Source organism: Oryctolagus cuniculus, chromosome 10 (assembly GCF_051225735.1).
Source record: "Oryctolagus cuniculus isolate XC-2025 breed Fujian yellow rabbit chromosome 10, ASM5122573v1, whole genome shotgun sequence".
In the NCBI taxonomy this organism is placed as follows: domain Eukaryota; kingdom Metazoa; phylum Chordata; class Mammalia; order Lagomorpha; family Leporidae; genus Oryctolagus; species Oryctolagus cuniculus.
This window is the reverse complement of record NC_142876.1, coordinates 24540753-24563706: the sequence shown is the minus strand read 5'-3', so window position 1 is coordinate 24563706 and position 22954 is coordinate 24540753. Positions and strand designations below refer to the sequence as shown.

The window sequence follows — 22954 nt, the reverse complement described above, 5'->3', positions numbered from 1 at the left end:
TTCTCTGAAGGGAGGAGAGAACCTCCACTTTGACTATGACCTTGTCTAAACAAGATAAGAGTCGGAGAACTCAAGGGGCTTCCATAGCCTTGGAAACTCATGACTGGAGCATAGGGAGATTACTGATGCCATAGACAGGAGTCACTGTGCACTTACTCCTCATGTAGGATCTCTGTCCTTAGTGTGCTGTACATTGAGATTTAATGCTATAATGAGTACTCAAACAGTATATTTCACTTTGTGTTTCTATGGGGGTGCAGACTGTTGAAATCTTCACTTAATGCATACTAAACTGACCTTCTGTAAAAAAAAAAAAAGAAATTATCAATTCCCAACTTGTCTCTCACTGGGATTAAACATGACAATAGGTCTGATCTGACTTCATCATCATTTAAAAAAATCATCTATTATTTTTCACTTTATGTTTCTGTGTGGGAGCAAACTGTTGAAATCCTTACTTAATGTATACTAAGCTGATCTTCTGTATATTAAGATAATTGAAAATGAATCTTGATGTGAATGGAAGGGGAGTGGGAGTGGGAAAGGGGAGGGTTGCAGGTGGGAGGGACGTTATGGGGGGGAAGCCATTGTAATCCATAAGTCGTACTTTGGAAATTTATATTCATTAAATAAAAGTTAAAAAAAAAAGTAAGCATAGAAATACAAACATGAACAAGGAAGATAATGGCACCCCAAAAGGAACACAATACTTGTCACTCCCCTGCCAGCAAAGGAACGACACTGCTCCTAGCTGATCGGTCTTCAGTAGACTTTTATTTAAACAGGATAGAAAAAGAAACCCTTGAGCAAGGGGTGCTCCGGAAGAAAGGGGAAGCTCCGGTTACTATTCCACAAACGGCTTATATAGTATATCATTGCAGAAGCATGTAATGCAAGCTTAGTCCATGCTACAGTCCATGCGGCGGTGCTCCAGTCAGGTGCCTGATCACACACAGTCCATGTACTCCTTGTCCAACCATAAAGGTGATCACGTGTCTTCATCCAATCAAGCTCCTGGTCACATAGCAGGCAGCTTGGACGCCAGCAGAAAGCTTATCGTTGTTCCACCTGGTGTTTTCTCAACTCTTGGTCAGTGGGAAAAGGAGTACGGGAAGTCCCAAGGCCATAGTTGTTTTGACTATAGCCTGGGGCTATGGAATGGTTCCGATATCGCAGCTCAACAGAAACCATAAACATCCACACAGCAGTAACCATTGCAAACGGTCAGCAAGCTAAGCCTTAGCATGTGGGCCCATGGCCGGCTCATGGGTCCCCACAATACTTCAGTATTAGATTGTGAAGACGAGATCAATGAAATGCCTGAAAAGGAATCCAAAAGATTTTAAAATAACTCAAAAACACATAGAAGCAATTACATCAGTTAAGGAAACCTGAGAATGACATGATGGGAAATTCTGCCAAGAAATAGAAATATTAAAGAATACCACTTGTTCTCCCTGATAGGTGACAACTAACTGAGCACCAAAAAGGAAACCTGTTAAAGTGAAATGAACACTATGAGAAACGGTGACTTGATCAGCCATCACCCTGATTGTTGATGAGCAGCTTGATATGATATCCCTCTTAGTATTTTTTTTGTTTGTTCTCCTTAATACTTTTGGTTGAATACTGTAATCAATACACAATTCTTCTTAAGTGCTGAAACTTAACTGAAAAGTGATCGCTGTTAAATGTAAGAGTGGGAATAAGAGAGGGAAGAGATGTGCAATTCGGGACATGCTCAAGCTGACTTACCTCAAACGGTAGAGTTAGAAACATACCAGGGGATTCCAATTCAATCCCATCAAGGTGGCATGTACCAATGCCATCTCACTAGTCCCAGTGATCAATTTCTGTTCACAATTGATTATAATGATAGGACTAAGAACCAAAGGGATCACATAAACAAGAATAGTGTCTGCAAATACTAGCTGATAGAATAGAAAAGGGAGAGAACGATCCAACATGGGAAGTGAGATACACAGCAGACCCATAGAATGGCAGATGTCCTAAACAGCACTCTGGCCTCAGAATCAGCCCTTAAGGCATGTGGATCCAGCTGAAAAGCCCATGAGAGTATTTCAGGCATGGAAAGACAAGACACTCTGGGGGGAAAAAAAAACCTAAATGAAAGATCTCCACGAGTGAGATCCCAGTGGAAAGAATGGGTCATCAAAGAAGGAGGTACCTTTCTCTGAAGGGAGGAGAGAACTTCCACTTTGACCATGGCCTTGTCTAAATATGATCAGAGTCAGTGAACTCAGGGGGCTTCCATAGCCTTGGCAGCTCATGACAAGAGCCTAGGGTGATTACTGATGCCATAAACAAGAGTGTCAATTTGTTAAGTCAACAACAGGAGTCACTGTGCACTTACTCCTCATGTAGGATCTTTGGCCTTAGTGTGCTGTACATTGAGATTTAATGCTATAACTAGTACTCAAACAGTATTTGTCACTTTATGTTTCTGTGTGGGTGCAAACTGTTGAAATCTTTACTTAATGTATGCTAAACTGATCTTCTGTATATAAAGAGAATTGAAAATGAATCTTGATGTGAATGGAAGGGGAGAGGGAGTGGGAAAGGGGAGGGTTGTGGGTGGGAGGGACGGTATGGGGGGAAGCCATTGTAATCCATAAGCTGTACTTTGGAAATTTGTATTCATTAAATAAAAGTTAAAAAAAAAACACACAAAAAAAGAAAAATCAAGCTGAAACATTAGAAATGAAGAATTTAATTTGTCAAATAAAATACAGTGGAGGGAAGAGTCCAAGACGGCAGAATAGCGACAGGACAGTCCAACTTACATGGGGTGAAATTAATGTTTAAGAAAGGAATAAATACATTTGTAAGAGCTCTGGGGAACCCCAGCAAGACATCCAGCACAAGCAATAGAAATGCTCCAGACCCATAAATAAACAGCAGAAAACAATGGAAGTTTGAATCCTGGGAGGAAGACACCTGCCCTGGCAAACCAGGTGAGAGGGAATTTCACAGGCTCATGGTGCTACTGACACAGCTGGAGGGAGAGCTTGGTGAATGGCTTTTCAAGTTCCATGCAAACCCCCTAAGACAGCAGAAGCAGGAACAAAGAAAAAATAAAGAGAATGCATGTCCATCTTCCACCCCACCCTCCTGCTACAGCAGTGATTGCAACCAGTGGGGGAAGGGCTCACGGGCTCATGCCATTTTTTTTTTTTTTTTTTGGACTCAGGCAGGTAGCTGCCACCCCACCTCCTGTGCATGCCCAACAATATGTAACAGGAGTCACAACAATTCCAAATTCCTTCCCACTCTGGGCCATTTGCAATGCACCAGTTGCCTGGCAATGGGAGGGGAAGGGAAGGGCCTACTCTGGGACTCTCCCAAGAAGTGAACAGGGCTGCAGTGGGCAGGCACGTTACATACCCAGAAACCACAGACCTAACCAGAGGGGGAAAAAACCAAACCCAAAGACACTGAAGCTGGTTGGGAGGACCATACTCAGCAGCTCAGGGAGCACCTGAATTTCCTTATAAACAGGACTGGCTAGCCCTAGAAGCTGAGTCTGAGAAAACAGTGGCTTCATGGGAGGAGACAGGGTGTGGCTACATCCTGGACCACCACAGAGCACCTCTCTGTGCTCTCCAAGCTCCTCAGTTACCTTTAGCAGCTCATAATGAAGTAGGCAGGCATATAGGTTAAAACTGATCAGGTTTGTGAGCTGGAAGACCACACCTTCACCACGCCCCTGTGTGACCTCATCCTCCTACCTGGCCACACCTGGGTGCCCATCAGCCAATCAGGCTAATTAACCACTCCCCTTTGGAAGTGGGTTAAAAGCCTGGGACACAGTGTGTCCCGCCCTTCTCTCCTCCCTGGCCTCTTGCCAGGAGGGGTTAGCTGTAGCCCTGTGCGCCCTAGGCTTCCTGGCCTAGATGCTCCTCCATGGGGCTGATTCCTGGTGCTCAGTATGAACCCATATTTACCTCTCTTAAATAAAGCTCTCTCTCTCCTATGTATCTTTCTCACTAAATAAAAGCTTGAAATGTACCATGCTGCCTCGTTTATCTGTGCCCGTATTTAGAATTCTTCTCTAAATATTAGGCAAGAACCCTCTCGGGCTTATTAATATTGGGGATTTAGTAATAAGCTCGTGGTGAAATCGTATGGCACCCCAAATTCTGGTAGCTTGTGTGGCATCCCAGATGGCGCTTCTGGGGAACTTTAAAGGGCCACATTTTGTATGAATTTAGGGGGTCATGTCCAGTTTCAATAACAGAGGGAACCTTGTTCACAAGAAAGACTCCACAAATCAAACATGCAGTTTACTAAGCTGAGCACACTGAGGATTAACATCAGGGCATCTATCAACTCAAAGGAGAGCTACCATTCCCAAAGGGGGTCTTACTCCGGATACTAGCCCCACCCTGGAATACTAAACAGAGCACGCTGGCCACCCACACCTCCTGGTATTTACAGAAAGTGTAGACACCCTACTAAGCCACAGAGATGCAGACCAAAGACAAAAGCCACTAGAACAGACCTTACACCTTTCACTAGAATCCACTCACAATGGACTAAAGACCTAAATCTATGAACCAACACCATCAAATTATTAGAGAACATTGGTAGCTTTGGGATCCGCATGGAGGAAAGGCCTATACAGAGAAACCCTGCAAGATATTGGCACAGGCAAAGACTTCTTGGAAAAGAAGACCCCAGAGGCACAGGCAATCAAAGCCAAAATTGACAAGTGGGATTACATCAAATTGAGAAGCTTCTGCACCGCAAAAGAAACAATCAGAAAGGGAAGAGACAATGGACAGAATGGGAGAAAATATTTGCAAACTATACAACTGATAAAGGATTAATATATAAAGAGATCAAGGAACAACAACAACAACAAAAAAAAACCCAGTTAAGAAATGGGCAAAGACTTAAAACACATTTTTCAAAATAGGAAATCCAAATGAAAAAAATGCTCAGGTTCTCTAACCATCAAATTAAAACCACAATGAGGTTTCACCTCACCATCATTAGAAAGGCTTTCATACAGAAATCAACAAACAACAAATGCTGAAAAGGAGGTGGGGAAAATGTGCCTTACCCACTGTTGGTGGGAATGTAAGCTGATACAGCCACTATAGAAGACAGTACGGAAATGCCTTAGAAACCTGAATATAGATCCACCACATGACCCAGTCATCTCACTACTGGGAATTTACCCAAGGGAATTGAAATCAGCACATGAAAGAGCTATCTGTACCTCCATGTTTATCGCAGCTCAATTCAGGATAGCAAATACATGGAATCAATCCAAATGCCCATCAACTGAAGACTGGATAAAGAAATTATGGGATATGTACAATATGAGATACTACACAGCAGAAAAAAAGAAGACAGTATGGAGATACCTCAAAAATCTGAATATAGACCTAGCTTATGACCCAGCCACACCTGGAAATTTACCCTAGGGAAATGAAATCAGCATATGAAAGAGTTTTCTGTACCCTCATGTTTATTGCAGCTCAATACACAATAGCTAAGATATGGAATCAACACAAATACCAACTGAAGATTGGATAAAGAAATTATGGGAGATATGCACATCATAGAATACTACACATTGGTTAAAAAAAAAGAAAAAGAAATCCTGGCATTTGCAACAAAATGGATGCAACTGAGAAACACTACACTTAGTGAAATAAGCCAATCCCAAAATGACAAATACCATATGTTCTCCCTGATCAGTGGTAACTAGTAGAGTACCTAAAATGTAATCTGAAGAAGTGAAATTGACACTTCAAGATATAATTTTGAACATTACTTGTCTCGACTGTTGGAGAGCAGTTTGTTTTCTCATATTATTTGTTGAACTCTTTACTTAGTATAGGGTTAATCTGATGTGTATAAAATTAACTGAAAATACACCTTAGTAAAAAATAAGGAGAGGGAGGAGGAAGAAGGATGAGAGTACAGGTGGGAGGACGTATAGGGTGGGAAGAATCACTATGTTCCTAAATTTGTATTTATGAAATGCATGAAGTTTATATACCTTAAATAAAAGTTTTCTGGGTTTAAAAAAATGGAATTACTTTTACCACTGCCATACTTACTGGCCAAGCAAGGTCTGGAAAACATGAAGCCTTGTCTCAAAATCTGCTCCTCAAAGTTGTCATCTAACTGTCCTGCTTTTCACAGATCTCCAAAGAATATCTGAGCAACATATCCCTATGGTTCTCCCAAAGAAGGACTTCTGACTGAGAGGCAGGCAGTTGATCTAGTAATTGAGATGTTAGATGGGACACCCGAATCACATATTGGAATGCTTTGGTTTGAGTCCCGGATCTGCTCCCAATTCCAGTTTCCCACTTGTGCATCTGCTGGGAGACAGCAGGTAAGGGTTCACATAGTTGGATCCCAGCAGCCTATGTAGGAGACCTGCACTGAATTCATGGCTGCTGCTGGTTGTGGGAATTTGGGAAGCAGAGAAGCACATGGGAACTCTCTGTTTCTCTATATCTGTCTCTCAAATAAGAAAAAAAATTTAGAAAGAAAAAATAAAAAAATGTTCAGGGTCTATGGGCTATCAAAAAATATTAGCCATTCCAGAAGGAAAGGAAAAGCTACTAATCTTTGGCACAGCAGCTAAAACACTGAACAAAGGGGAGAACACATTGACAGAATGAGAGAAAATATTTGCAAAATATACACCTGATAAATGATTAATATCCAAGATCTCTAAGGAGCTCAAGAAACTCAACAACCACCACCCAATTCAGTTAAGAAATGGGTAAAGGTACATGAACAGCATTTTTCAAAGGATGAAATACAGATGGCCAATAAACACACGAATAAATGCTCAAGATTGGGGCCGGTGCTGTTGCACAGTGGGTTGAAGCCCCAGCTTGCAGCACCCACATCTCATACAGCCACCAGTTCTAGTCCCAGCTGCTCTTCTTCCAATCCAACTCTCTGCTATGGCCTGGGAAAGCAGTAGAAGATGGCCTAAGTCCTCGGGCCCCTGCACCCTCGTGGGAGGCCTGGAAGAAGCACCTGGCTCCTGGCTCCAGATCAGCTTAGCTCTGGCAGTTGCAGTCATTTGGGGAGTGAACCAGCAGAATGGAAGGCCTCGAGCTCTCTCTCTGGCTCTACCTCTGTCTGTAACTCTTTCAAATAAAATTCTTTTAACAAAAATGCTCAGGATCACTATCCATCAGGGAAATGCAAAATTTAAACCTTTTTTCAAAAAAATAGATGTAACTGGAGACCATTATGCTCATGGATAGATGCCAGTCCCCAAAAGGCAAATATGTGTTTGACATGATATTTAATATTGAATACAAAATACACAGTACGTAAGAATGAAACTATCATCTTATGATTGTTTTTAGCCCTTGTCTATACCCCTGTAAAACAGCAGTGGTTTTTCTACCCTTTACTCATTGAACATTATGGTTAATGGTACATTAAGCCTGTGATGATAAAATGAACTAAAACTGTATTATTGCAAAAAATTCAAAGAAAAAAAGGAAGGAAAGGAGGAAAGGAGGGAGGGAAGGAAAGAGGGCGCTATGGTTATCCCCTTAGAATGTTTTCTACTAAATATATGAGATATATTCTCTTTATGTTAATTTGAATATTTTAAAATGCATATGCTAGAAAAAAACTAGAGGGACTGGTGTTGCAGCACACTGAGTTAAGCTGCTGCCTGTGACACAAGCACCCGCTCAAGTCCCAGCTGCTCTGCTTCTGATCTCTTTTCCCCTAAAGCTGCAGATAGGATTTTAGATGTTCCACAGGAAATTTATTTTAAGAGTCAGCTCTGGTTTAAGACTTCTATTTCTGTGTAAGTAGTTGATTTTATAGACAGCTCATCTTTTTTTGAATGTTGTTACAATGTAATGTTGTATTAGCCTAGACATGAATCATCTTTAATTTATAGACACATACAATCACCCACCAAAAAAAAAAAAAAAAAACAAAAAAAAAACAAAAAAAAAAAAAAAAAAACACAACTTTAAAGTCACCAACATCGACACTTCTATAATTAGTAGTTACTTGCCAACCACCACCACCAGGGAATCCTTCCCTTATTTCTATATCCTCATGTTCTCAGAGATTTCACTTTCCTCTCTCCTTCCCATATTTCTTTTCCTTTCCATGTAGGGTTCAGTAACCATCCACACTTGTCTTCCTCTATTATGTCAAGCTATTTGACCAATAGGCTCCACCTATTGTTATACCCAAGGTACTTAATGCATCTAAAGGGTGTTTCATTCAAGAACCCACAGCTTCTCAGATAGTAGTTTTACTTTTGGTATAGCACACACATTAAGTTATACTCCATACTTTATTTTAAAATAGGCCTTGTATTGGATGATTTGAGTATATAAAGGGGTCTCTTATACTACATTAGCTTCATGTATGTTTAAAAGTCTTCATAAGAGTTAGAAAATGACATTACTGCATTAAAGTAGCAAGATTTTGATCTGACCTTAAGGGATTGAATGAACAACCCCCAGTTTTTATTGTTATTCTTCTGGGGAAATCTAGTGTTTTTAACTTGCCTCACTATTTCTAAGTCTCTAAATTTGGTGATATATTTTATCTCAATTTCAGTGAGTTTGTTTTCCCATGAAGGAAAATCAGTGGCAATGTTATAGAATCTTTCCAGTCCTTTTCCCAACTCATCTATAGCTTTAGCATCAAGATGTTCAAAAGGATCCAGTGAGTTTATTCCTCCTGAACCAGTCTTCTTGGTTCAAGTCACACACTCATTATTGATCAATGCATGGCCCACTTTCTCTAGTTATTTTTAAAAATGTGATAAGCATGGCATACTCATCGTCCAAAGGCAGGGTTTATAAAGAGTGATACATTACTAGTTGTAGATTATCTCAAATTCTTGCCTCCTACTACATCTGCCCGAAGTAACTTTCTCCTAAATTTCACATCCATCATTCCATTATTTTTTATACTTATTTAATTTGCACCCATTATAGTTGTTTTCCATGTAGTAAAATGGCTATCATACTATATGTGCTGGGATACACACTTTCGACTTAATAGTATACATCAATATCCTTCGTGTTGGAGGTCACCCTGAAACCAAGTCCCCAGCGCCTTGAAGGCAGGTGCTAGATTAGATAGATACCAACCAGCTCCAGTTTCTCGGCCACCCTCCCTTAGCTTACCTAACTCTAAATTGAAGGAGCAATGCCGTCTATCCTGTAAGATTCTAATCACCAGATTGAAGAAATCATTTGTTTCATCAATAAAACCATATTGGCCAGTATTTGCCAGAAGGCTTTTGTTTAGGAAATTCGAGGTGGGTAGGAAAATTTGGGGTCCTGGGCAGGAGCATCTCCTACATGCAGCCTACAAGCTTACTAACAGAAGCCCCCTTGACCATCATACCCATCAAGATCTTAGACACAAACAGGATGTGTAACTGGACCAGACAACCACTGTGACTCCGAAGAGCTGCTCATTGCCTGGCTGGAGGCCAACATGAAGCTGTCCTTACCATTTGTGCCCCTGATTTCTGACTCCCCCTTCCTTGTAGCTTCTGTAAAAACCCAAGACACCCTCATTCAGCAAGGCAGTAGTTCTTGCAACTCAGAAGTCTGCTACTCCTTCAACCATTGAGAGGATAAACTTTTCCGTTTCTCTCCAACCTGATCCTTGTTATTTTGACTTGGCCCTGGGGACAGGGACCAAGAATTTGTTAACAACTCTAGTTTATTTCTAAGTACTGTATGTCATTTTATTAATATTGTCTATTCAGTCTGATGGGCATTTGGGTTGTTTCCTGGGTTTTACTGTTACCAGAGCCGCTAAAAATCTCATATATATATATATATAAATCATCATATATCTCTCCATTTTACAAGTATCATTGCTGAAGGATAGGACAATAAGATAGGGCAATGCTTTCCTCTCACTTTCCATCTGAAAAATCTTTCTTCCTGCCTTTACTAGAAAGGTGACACCACCTTGCTTTGTCATGGGTTGTCACAGATTGTTTCTACCAACTTTTGTCTTTCTAGTCCTGTGATAACCTAAGACATTTGTTTGTGCTTTTAGTGCTTCAGAATAATTGAAGAAAGAAGTACTGTGGAATCATTCTGAGCTTTGAAGAGCTCCAGGCATCTTTAATTGGCACAACTTTTTGCCGTCAAAGTAATGGAAATTAAATTGACTGCTATCTGCATTTCTGTTAGATGTTCTAATCAAGAAAAAAGATACGACCTTCTTCTCTATATACATGCACATCAGATCTATTCCAACTTTCATTTTGAAACTTAATATTGAAACAAATTCATTCTGATCTTTTTTTTAATGTAGTGTTTACTGTTCCTCACCGATTTTTCTTCTGAGGGGGAAGTGATTTTTAAATGAGCAAGCCTTGGGAAGCTATGACATTGGTGAATCTCTCGAACTAAACTCTCCTTGTAGTTTATGAAATGAGTAAAAACTAGTTGAGGAATTTAACACACTTCTCCATGACTTAAATGACAAGGATTTCCCTTCTGCCTACAGAAAATCTTCACCATTTGCTTGCCTTAAATAAACCATCACCTCTAGGATCAGGTGCTAGCAGGATGATGTAGGGAAATTTTTTCCTCTTTATTTTAATCAGGGAAAGAACATGAGCCCTTGAAAATTCATAATATTAACAGCCTAATTAGAGTTTCTTAAATGCTGTTTAAATTAGGATAATTTTAAATTATTGGAAGTGACAACTATATAAACATAACATGCTCTAATTAGAGATGTGTTTGTGTGGGGGAGAAAACCTACTTGAAGCATCAATCTGCCACTCTGTGTTAACTTCCAACAGCCAGGAATTCCCACAGGATCACTGAACATCACCAGTAGGGCTGTATCCATCCTCCTGTCTCTGAAATTTAATTCTCACCTGTTTGTGGCCAGGTTTCTGCTCTTTAAAGAGACAATCACGGCAACAAACTTCAGCTGAATTCTTATTCAAACTCATAGCAACTCCTGGTGTTTCTCAATTTGCTTAACATATCACTAAGCACAGTCCTTCTGGGCCTTCATAAATATCATGCCACATTATTGATGAAAAAGGTTTTGTGTGCAGCTCCATCTTAAAGGGTGATAAATGAAATTAAAATCTTAAAGTCTCCCTCATATGCTTATTAACCCTTTTAAATCACTCTTTTTAGAATCTGAAGAGTGGCTGGCACTGTGCCATAGCCAGGTAAAGCTGCCACTTGTGGTGCCATATGGATGTCAGTTTGAGTCCCAGCTGCTCCATTTGTGATCCAGCTCCCACTAATGTACCTGGAAAAGCAGCAGCAGATGCCAAAGTCCTTGGACCCCTGCACTCACATGGAAGACCTAGAAGCAGCTCCTGGCTCCTGGTTTTAGATTGTCCAGCTCTGGCCATTGCGGCCATTTGGAGAGTGAACCAGCAGATCGAAGATCTGTTTATTTGAAAGTTAGAAACAAGCAATCTGAAGCAAGCTATGGACTCCTTCCCTCAAAGCCCATAATCACAAAAAGTTCACTTGAAATTTCTGTCTTAAACCCATTGTGGGATAAAATATTTGTTAATTGATAAGCACTTTAAAAACATTTACTATGTGCCAGAGCCTATGCTAGACACTGAGAGTAAAGCTTGTATCTAGCCCTTGCCTCCCTGGTACTCATGGTACTCCTTCTCTCATGGGTGAGGAGCTATTAATTAAACGGTCATATGTAACACATAGAATAGGACTTTTTTTTTTGGTTTGTTTTTTTGACAGGCAGAGTTAAACAGTGAGAGAGTGAGAGACAGAGGTCTTCCTTCCATTGGTTCACCCACCAAATGGCCAGTACGGCCGGCGCGCTGTACCGATCCAAAGCCAGGTGCTTCCTCCTGGTCTCCCATGCGGGTGCAGGGCCCAAGCACTTGGGCCATCCTCCACTGCCTTCCCAAGCCACAGCAGAGAGCTGGACTGGAAGAGGAGCAGCCGGGACAGGACCCGGTGCCCCAACCGGGACTAGAACCTGGGGTGCTGGCGCCACAGGTGGAGGATTAGCCTTGTGAGCTGCGGCGCTGGCCAGAATAGGACATTTGTGAGATGTACAAGGAGAAGGCAGACTGGGTGCCATGAAAACAAGTAAATGAAGATTTGGTATCGTCTGCAAAGCTTTAGAGGACTTCCCTGAGGTTGTGACAATGGAGCGGCTATAGAACCCCCAAAGTCAATCTGCTTGCCTGGGACAGTAAGTCAATCACTGACGTTGGAGTGAGGACAAAAAGTAGGCATTTATTGCAAAGCATCAAGAAAGGAGCAGGGCAGCTAATGCTTAATGTTCAGGCTTCTCAAGGGAGTCAAGGCAGTGAATCTTGTATTTGAAGGTTGGCAATGAGCTGCATATGATCAACTCATATGTAGACTTCTGGTTCACCCAAAATGCATGTGGTCTTCCTTTGATGGGTCAGTGATATGGGCCAGCATGTTTCCTTTGAGCAAAGGTAGGCTCCAATCCATGTAGGTCTAAGCTATATTGAACACAGCTTGAAGTTCCTGGAAAACATCTCAGCTGAAATCTAACACCACAACATTAGCTATAGAGAAGAGAAATGCATTTCAAGACCCGCATTCTGGAGTCAGGATAGTTTTGAAATGTTTGCTGTATTCACTTTAAGGACAACTGTGTCACTCCCTTAACATAATAAGTCTTACAGAGGAAGGTCAGGCTAAGAAAGATACTGGGAGCCTAGAAATTGAAGGATACTAGGGATAGAGTTCTTGGAGGAGAGAACATGCGGGAGTAGGAACAGCAAAGTTCAAAGGCCATGAAGCAAAAGAAAACATGGTCTGCAAGTCATAGTGGCCAACCACAGAGAGACAATGAAAGTGGACAAGCTGAGACTGGAGATAAAGGCAAGGACAAATCAGATCTGTACAATCATATTTTAAGGTATTTTTTTTTTACTTATTTTGGAGCTATGGGGTGTCATTAAACCATTTTAAGGAAGGAGATAGAAAACATAGCAGATTTCACTTCTCATAAATTCATCTTGCATGCAGCATGGAGAGTAGACTAGCAGAGGTTCATAATAGATGTTGAGAGATCAGTGTAGAGGTTATTGTATCACTTGGTAAGAAAATAACTATATGAGAGTGGCAACTGCAGAGAAGCCCATGGTTGGATTCAAGCAATATATTTGTTGGCATAACAGGATACTGTAAGACTGGATTTTTCCACTTTTACCAATACACAGAACAATGCCTGCCACATAGTACATGCTCAGACACTTGAGCAACAGATGAACAAGTTGACAAATCATGAACATACACAAAAATAGTCAATTTTTATGTAAGTTAAATTGTTGGAAGAATGTGTTTCAGAAGTTGCTATGCTGGAGATAGGCTAATTAAAACAATGTATGAAAGGGCCAGCGCCGTGGCTCACTTGGCTAATCCTCCACCTGCAGTGCCAGCATCCCATATGGGCACCAGTTCTAGTCCTGGATGCTCCTCCTTCCAGTCAAGCTCTCTGCTGTGGCCCGGGAGGGCAGTGGAGGATGGCCCACATGCTTGGGCCCCTGCACCCACATGGGAGACCAGGAGGAAGCACCTAGCTCCTGGAGCGCCAACTGTAGCGGCCATTTGGGGAGTGAACCAACGGAAGGAAGACCTTTTTCTCTCTCATTGTCTACAACTCTGTCAAAAAAATGTATGAAAGGACAATCTGAGTTTGACTCTGAATTGCAGAGATGGGTGAAGAGTCTGGCTTGACTTAGTTTCCACAACAAGAAAATAAATACATTACTGAGAGCTGAAAGTGAGAGAACAAAAACACTCACTTTTGTTTAATGTTAATATTCTGTGAATGTGTAATTTCCTTAGGAAATGGCAAAACAACTTGAGGAAGAGTTGTTGAAATATAAACAATTTTAAGAACAGATCCTACGCATCTCTGAGCAGCCCTCACATTAGTTGGACAAGTTCATCTCTAATTTCAAAGACAAGAAAAACAGGTTGCTATGTGGAAATTTTGGAAATTATAGAAAACTAACTACTTATATAGGAATGAGACTGTCACACCAGTGGCCACTGCAATTCAATATAAGAGATTCTTAATCACTGTGGAAATCGGCCTTTTATAAATTAAAATTCTTTCCTTTAATTCCATTGCACAGATAACACCATGTATATGATGAAACATGCGAAGTTATACATTTATAGTTTCCAATCTTATCAATGAGGGCACTTCAAAAGGCCATGAATTAAGTTTATGGGACTAGCAGGTAAAGCCACCACCTGCTGTGCCAGCATTCCGTATGGGTGCCGGTTCTAGTCCTGGCTGCTTCACTTCTGATCCAGCACTCTGCTGTGGCCTGAGAAAGCAGTGGAAGATGGCCCAACACCTTGAGCCCCTGCACCCATGTGGGAGGCCCAGAAGAAGCTCCTGGCTTCAAATCAGCCCAGCTCCAGCCGTTGTGGCTATATGGGGAGTGAACCAGCAGATGGAAGACCTCTCTCTCTGCCTCTCTATAACTTTGCCTTTCAAATAAATAAGTAAATTTTTTTAAAAGTTTATTTTGTTGCAAGAAAGTTTTGAAATCTTTCACAGCTTTTTCATAATGTGCATTTTCCATGAACTGTTTTTGAAGACTCCTTGTACATAAAGTATTCTCCTAAGATTCAATTAATAATGCAAAGAAATACATAAGAGATTCATTATCAATTATAGGTTTTTAATGCATTGAAAATTTGGATTTTTATTACCTTTGACTATTTCTCTTACATAAAAATAAGATTCGTGACCCTGTTTGCCGTATATATTTTAAAGAGGCTTCATTCTCCCACTAGAGCTTTCAATCCAAAGCTTCTGTGTTATAAATGTAGAATTAGGCATAGTCTCACCAACAAAGCTGAAGTTACCAGAAATCTTCTGAATTTTTCAGAAATGAAAACAAAAACAATGGAACCAGGGAATCAGTCTTCCATGAACATTTTAACTGAGAAGTCTTATTCCTTATTTTAAGGAATACAACACATCATTTTCCCCCATCATCTTTGTCAGAGTTCCCAAACATTTTAGTGAATAGGGGCCACCTTTTACCTTCACAGTGCTTTTAGATTTATAGAGTGCAGGCTATTAAAAGAATATAGTAGGTGAGTCTCAAAATCCAGATCCATATAAAGTCTTGGTCTTAAAATGCATCATAGAAAAGCACTATTGATTTCTCTGCTATACTTTCTGACCAACGATAACTTGACTAAAACAACTCGATTAAAAAATCATGCAAAATGAAACTTTACTATCCATTGAGCTGCTAGTTGCAGGTTGCTAAGCTAGGTTTCTTTGCAGTCTATATTTGTGTAATAGTTTGAACTTTAGACAGATTAAGAACACCCAACCTGGTAAAGCTGTGTGGTAATTGATAGCAATAAAAATAGTGTCAACTCATAGCACCCAAATAGACCTCTTGGCAATTTACTACTCCTAGCTGCATTAATTTATTCAGGCTCAAAGATGATGCAATGCAACCTATCTCAGTTGTTCTGTACATTTCTTTAAAGATAACTGACCCCAAATATACTGTGGATACTAACTCAAAGATGGGGGCTAACAAATAGCTCTATTTAGATAAGGTTAAGATTAATAGTCACATTCCAAACTCTAAATTATCCACCCTAAAAAAAGGAATCGAGAAGATGAAGAGTTCAAAAATAAAGGATAATACAAAAGTAATTTATATTTGGCTTTGGTATTCACTATATGATTGAGAGTAAATTAACTTTCTAATTACAATTTGGCTTTTCAGAATGAGTTCATACTCTCAACTGACTTATGTTGAAAGTCAGCTAGTAGTTTCTGGAAGCCAAATGAATCATGACCTAGAATTTATGACTTTTTTATAAATGGTTCATCCATAAATTACCAGAGTTGATTTATTCTGCCACTTGGATAAAGTCTATGAAATAATGTAAGTTGTATATAAGTTCAGATATAGAATCATGCATAGGAGACATCAGGGCAACAGTATTACTAGAGATAGTCATGCCAACAGGGAAGCACAAAAATACTACATTTAATAGCATAGCCCCCAAAATACGTATAGCAAAAGTGGTGTCAGAACTAAAATAGACATTTTCCATCACAGTTGGAGAATTTAACACACTTGGCTCAGTAATTGAAAGAATAAGCAGACAAAAACAGTAAGAATTTGAACAACCTATAAACCAACCTGACCTAATCGATAATTATAAAACAGTACTCCCAAAATCTAAGGAATACACATTTCTTTTGTCTTCGATGGTACACTTAAATCTGAATTCCAGAGCCTGTCCTAATAATTGATCTTGGGCAAGTCACTCTGCTTCAATTTCTTCTAATATGAAATGAAAAAATACTTGTATTTCTCAGTTAATTTCTCCAGAAATTCTGTGAAGCAAACTAAAACACAATACAGAAGCTAGTCGTCATGTAACATAGAATCAAGGATGTCCAAGAGTTGCTTAGAGACTACAACTGATTGAAAGAGTACACAAGGGGGCCGGCACTGTGGTGCAGTAGGTTAATCCTCCTGCAGCACCAGCATCCCATATGGGCACTGACTCTAGTCCCAGCTGCTCTACTTCCAATCCAGCTCTCTGCTATGGCCTGGAAAAGCAGAAGATGGCCCAAGCACTTGGGCCCCTCCACCCATGTGGGAGACCCAGTAGAAACTCCCAGCTCCTGGCTTCAGATAGGCTCAGCTCTGGCTGTTGCAGCCAAGTTGGGGAGTGAACCAACAGATGGAAGGCTTTTCTGTCTCTCCTTCTGACTAACTCTACCTCTCAAACAAAATTTAAAAAAAAAAATACACTAGGCAGTTTATTTCTATGCTGGTGTTGGCATAGTACCATACTGCTTAACTTAGAGGATAAGTCTAATGGGAGTGCTTGGACGTGGGACAATTGACAGAAATGACTTAACAAAGATTAGGGTGCTAAAGCAATGACCACAATGACCGAGACTAGGCCAGGCCCAAACTAGCAGCTTCATCCGGGACTCCCATATGCATGCAGGGACTCCAACACTTGGGCCATACTCTGCTGCTTCCCCAGATGCATCGGCAGGGAGCTGGATCAGAAGTGGAGCAACCAGGACTTGGATGCCAGAGTTGCAGGTGGAGACTTTACCCAATATGCTACAGCACCAGTCCCAAAATAAATTTTAAAAAAAGTAAACAAACTACAAAATGATAGACTAATGCCTAACTTAATAGTTGGCTAAATGCTCTAATTAAAAGACAAATTTTCCAGGATGAATTGAAAATACCAGGTGGGGGGGTTGGACCTGTAGGTAAAGCCAGTACTTCAAGTGGAAAAAAAAAAAAAAAAAAAAAGGTACTGACATCTCATATGGGTGATGGTTCCAGTCCCGGCTGCAACACTCTTGATCCAGCTCCCTGCTAATGTGCTTAGGAAAGCAACAGAGGATGGCCCAAGTCCTTGTGCCCCCACACCCACATCAGAGACCAGGAAGAAGCTCCTGGCTCCAAATGGGCCCACCTCTGGTCATTTGGGGAGTGAATCAGCAGACAGATCTGTCTCTCTCTCTCCTCACTCTGTCTCCCCAGCTCCCCTTTCTTACTCTCCCATCTGTCCTCTCCATGTCTGTGTCTCTCTCCCCTTCTCCCCGTCCCTCTCTATCCATCTCTCTCTCACTTTGTTCCTCTCCTTCTGTCTCTACCTCTCTGTAACTCTGCCTTTCAAATAATGTTTAAAAAAAAAAGAATTGGGATGAGAAGATAGTTTTAAAAAAGTGGAAGAGTGTAGTCTCAGGGAAGAGTTAGGGAGAAAAGAGCAGAGGAAACGCTACCAAAATTAGAGGGACATGGTGGACCTACATGTAGGGCGTGGGTGTCTATAACTCAGCACTCCAGCAGCCAAGAGCCTACACACCAACATTGGAAAGTGAGGCAAGACCAGACCCCAATAGCCCAAGCCACTGGTGAAAAAGCTGCAGGAAGAGCCTAGAGGGAACCCAGCTTGGAGTCTGGTGGGGAAAAGTAAGAGTGGAAATAAAAGAGAAAAGATGTCCATTTCAGCACACGCTCCCACAGACTTACCACTAAGGGTAAAGCTAAAAACTTGCCATGGGACTCCAAATCCTATTAAGCTGGGTGGTACTAATGCCATCTTACATGTTAAAGTGATCATTTTAAGTGTGTAACTGATCATATAAGAATAAGTGTTAAACTGATCACATAAATAAGACCAAGTGTTTGGTAATAACTTATATGGTTAAAAAGTAGAGAATGATCCAACATGGAAAGCAGGCCACACAGCAGATTCAGAGAATGACAAATGCCCTAGACAGCACTCTGACCTCAGAATCAACCTTTAAGGCTTCCTGGTCTGGCAGAAAAGCCTGTGAAAGCATTTCAGGCATGGAATGCCAAGACACTGTGGCAAAAAATGATCTACATGAAGGATATCTGAGTGAGATCCCAATGGAAAGAAGGGGCCATTAAAGAAGGAGGTACTTTTCTCTGAAGGGAGGAGAAAACTTCCAGTTTGCTTATGGCTCTATCTAAATACTGACAATGTGTACTCAAAAGGCTTCCATAGCCTTAGCAGCTCATGTTGAGAGCCTCAGGTGATCAATGGCATCATAAGTCTGTCAATTGTTAAATCAACAACAGGAGTCACTGTGCACTTACTCCCCATGTAGGTTGAGTTCTACTATGAGAATTATTGGTAAAACTTGTCTTCAAATAGTACTTTATAATTTGTGTGTCTGTAAACTGTTGAAATCTTTATTTACTATAGAGTTGGTCTTCTGCATATAAATATAATTAAACATGAATTTTAAAAGGCTGGCACATCGGCTCACTAGGCTAATCCTCCACCTGCAGCACCAGCACTCCAGGTTCTGGTCCCCATTGCTCCTCTTCCAGTCCAGCTCTCTGCTGTGGCCTGGGAAGGCAGTGGAGGATGGCCCAGGTGCTTGGGCCCTGTACCCGCATGGGAGACCAGGAGGAGGCACCTGGCTCCTGGCTTCAGATCGGCTCAGTGCTGGCCGTAGCAGCCATTTCAGGGGTGAACCAACAGAAGGAAGACCTCTCTCTCTCTCTCTTGCTAACTCTGCCTGTAAAAAAAAAAAAAAAAAAAAAAAAAAAAAAAAAACATGAATCTTAATGAAGAATGGATGGGAGAGAGAGAAGGAGATGAGATGGCAGTAAGGGTGGCAGAGCAGTTATGGGAATTGCTATATTCCTAAAGCTGTACCTAAGAAATTTATATTTATTAAATAAAAGCTAAAAAAATTAAAAATTTAGAAAAGCAAAAAACAAAGTACCAGGGTGAAAGTTATATATTAAATTATTAAATTGAAGTAATCTGAAAGAATAGAGAAAATTTTACCATGTAGGAGTAAACAAAAAGTTAGCATCACATTATTAATTACAGAAAAGTAGACTGCAAAACCAGAGTATCACCGTTAAGAGAATCATTTCAACAGGAAGCCATGAAATCTTAAATATCCACCAGATATTGGTCACAAAATATAGAGTAAAAATGCCTCTACAATTCTTAAAGAAATTAAATGTCTAAAAAAACCGAGAAAAAATGCAAAATTTTAGTCATTGTTCAAGAACTTTAATACTCCTGATTTAAGTAACTAAGTGAACATACAAAATCCAGTTAGGATATTGAAGATTTGAATACCCCATAAACAAATTCAACCTGACAACTATCAAAGACTATACCCTTAGAGTTCCCAAACCATATTTACCAAAATAATCCATGTACTAACCCATAAAACAAGAATCAGATTTCAAAGTACTGAAATCACACAATATCTAAACTCTGGCCATAGCAGATCTAAAATAGGAATAAGTTAGCTTTCTGTAATTAGAATTAAAATGCTCTAAATATAAGCAGGTCACATGTAGGAAGTCACAGTAAAAAAAATTTAAAATCTGTTGAACTGAACCTTGATGAAGACATGGGATATAACCAAAGGTGTAAGTAAATTCATAGCTTTAAATGTATATTTTAGGATAAAAATGAAAAATCAAGATCTAACCTTATAATCCAAGAAGGTAGAAAAAGAACAGTATGGTATTGACATAAAAACTGGTATATAGATCAATGGAACAGAAGGGAGAGCCTAGAAATTAATACATATTCATACAGCCAACTGATTTTTGAGAAAAGTGCTCAGACCATACAGTAAAGTAAGGATAATCTCTTTAACAAATGGTGTTGACAAAACTGAATATATATTTATATGAATGAAATTAGATCCGTATCTCAAACCATGTACAAAAATCAACTCCAGATGGATCAAAGATCTAAATTTAAAGCCTTTGGCTATGAAGTTGCTGGAAGAAAATGCAAGGGAAACACTCCAAGACATTTGTGTAGGGGACAACTTCATGGACCAGATCCCCAAAGCATAGTCAACAAAAGCAAACCTTAACAAGAGACTATATCAAACTCAGAAGCTTTTGCACAGCAAAGGAAATGTTCAATAGAGGAGACAAAGAGAATAGGAAAAATATTTGCAAACCACCTAGCCAAAGGATTAATATACCAAATATATTAGCAATTTAAAAAATTCAACAAAAACCTATCCATTTGAGAAATGGGCAAAGGACTTCATAGACCATTCTCAAAGAAATACAAATGGCCAACAAATGTATGAAAAGATACTCAACATCACTAGCCATCAGGAAAATGCAAATCAAAACCAAAATGAGATATAACTTCACCCCTGTCAGAATGGCTAAAATCCAAAACACAGAGAACAAATGAAATTGAGGATGTAGACAAAGGGAAACATTTATACACTGTTGGTGGGAATGTAAATTAGTGCAGCTATTGCAGAAAATAGTGTGGAGATTTCTTTAAAAACTAGAAATAGGCTTGCCATATGATCCAGCAATCCCTAATGGGTATATACACAAAAGACCTGAACACAATGTATCAAAGAGATGCCTGCACCATCATGTTTGTAGCAGCACTGTTCACAATAGCCAAAGTTTGGAACCAACCAAGGTATCCACCATCAGATGAATGGATAAAAAAGAAATGTTGCATATAAACAGAATGGATTATATTTCAGATATTAAAAACAAATCTAAAACAAAATAGACAGCTGGAAGACATCATGTTGAGTAAAATAAGCTGGACTCAAAATGACAAATACTGTATGTTCTCCCTTACATGCAGGAGATAAAATTTAAACAAAAAAGAAAAAATAGATGTCTATATGTATCAGTATTGCTATAAATACAGTTTTGTAAAAGCACCTTTGTCAAACTAATGATTAAGAAGGTTATGCTTTGGGGACGGCGCCACGGCTCACTTGGTTAACCCTCCATCTGCGGCACCTACATCCCATATGGGCGCTGGGTTCTAGTCCCAGTTGCTCCTCTTCCAGTCCAGCTCTCTGCTGTGGCCCAGGAGGGCAATGGAAGATGGCCTAAGAGATTGGCCCCTGCACCAGCATAGGGGACCTGGAGGAAGCACTTGGCTGCTGGCTTTGGATCAGTACAGTTCCAGCCGTAGCTGCCATTTTGGGGGTGAACCAATGGAAGGAAAACCTCTCGGTCTCTCTCTGTCTATAACTCTACCTATCAAAATTTTTTTAAAAAAAGGTTATGCTAGGAGGCCAGCACTGTGGCATAACAGATTAAGCATCTGCCTGTGGCACCTATATCCCATACAGGTGCCAGTTCACATCTCAGCTGCTCCACTTCTGATCCAGCTCCCTGCTAATGGCTTGGGAAAGCAGTGGAAGATGGCCCAAGTGTTAGGGTTCTTGCACTTATGTGGTAGACCTGGATGAAGCTTCTAGCTTTGGAACAGCCAAGCTCTGGAACTGTGCAGCCGTTTAGGGAATGAACCAGTGGATAGAAGACCTTTCTGCGTCTCCCTCTGTTACTCTGCTTCTCAAAACAAAAAAAAAAATTTTTTTAAGTTATGCTACTATAGTTTTAATGATCTGTGATTATTTTAAAGTATTGCATATGTATGAAATTGTCATTTTTCCATTCAATTGTTGTTTATAGTCCATGTCTATAATCTCAATAAAGTAGGGTCTTTTTGCTTTTACTTACTAAACTTCTTATTCTGTGAAGTATTGATCCTTTTACTGTAGTATAAATTTAAAATCTCAAAAACTAAAAAGACTGAAAGGGAGAAAGGAAGGTGGGAGGGAGATGGGGAGGATAGAAGGAGAAGGGAATATCATGTTTTTAGAATTGTATCTACAAATCACATTGAATCTGTTAAGTTTTTGAAATTTTTTTAAAATAACAGCAAATTAAACCCAAACAAGAAAATGAAAATAGAAACAGAAATTAAATAGCGTATTAATTTTCTGAAACATTTCCAGATGTGGAAATTGAAGTAGAGACGTTAAGTAACCTGACCAGATCACATAGGAAGCAACGCACAGAGTCGTGACTTGAATCCAGGTCATCTGATACCAGAACGTTTATTTTCAATGGCTCCCAAAACAGGCTCAACTCACAGGAAAATCCAACCAAGTTTTGAACAGAGCAGGTCATCATCATATAACACAGACTACAAAGTCCCTGCAACTCAGTGTGAGATTCTGCCACCTCTGCTGCTCTGACCCTGAACACTGAACACTCACCAAGGACCAATCTGTTCTACAACTGCTCCTGACCTTAGCTCAATATGCAACCACCACTCAACCCCCTACTCCAAGCAGTTCTACTGCAGCTGTAATCAAAGTCTCAGCTGTAGATCTGTCCCTGCTCACCAACCACATATCAAAACCCTTCCAGTGCCATTCTCCATATCCCACTGCTGTCGTAGAAATGTCACCCAGAGAAACAGACCTATCTTCCTCCCCTACGGCCACAGCATCCACAAGGTAAACCCACAAGGAACACTACACAGGACGTTGTACTGAATTGTTATAAATCACAAATGTGAGCATTCCTGCTTGGGAAAGCTCCTCAAAAGCTGAGGAT

General features: G+C 40.2%; 1 long non-coding RNA gene across 1 annotated transcript in view; it reads right to left on the bottom strand.

The window, feature by feature from the left end:
* Positions 1-947: 947 nt before the first annotated feature.
* Positions 948-22954, bottom strand: part of LOC149123711 (uncharacterized) — a 129417-nt gene continuing 107410 nt past the window's right edge. The window contains exon 3 of the long non-coding RNA XR_016214000.1: positions 948-1320. This is a non-coding gene — a long non-coding RNA (uncharacterized LOC149123711). The remainder of the gene's footprint in view (positions 1321-22954) is intronic.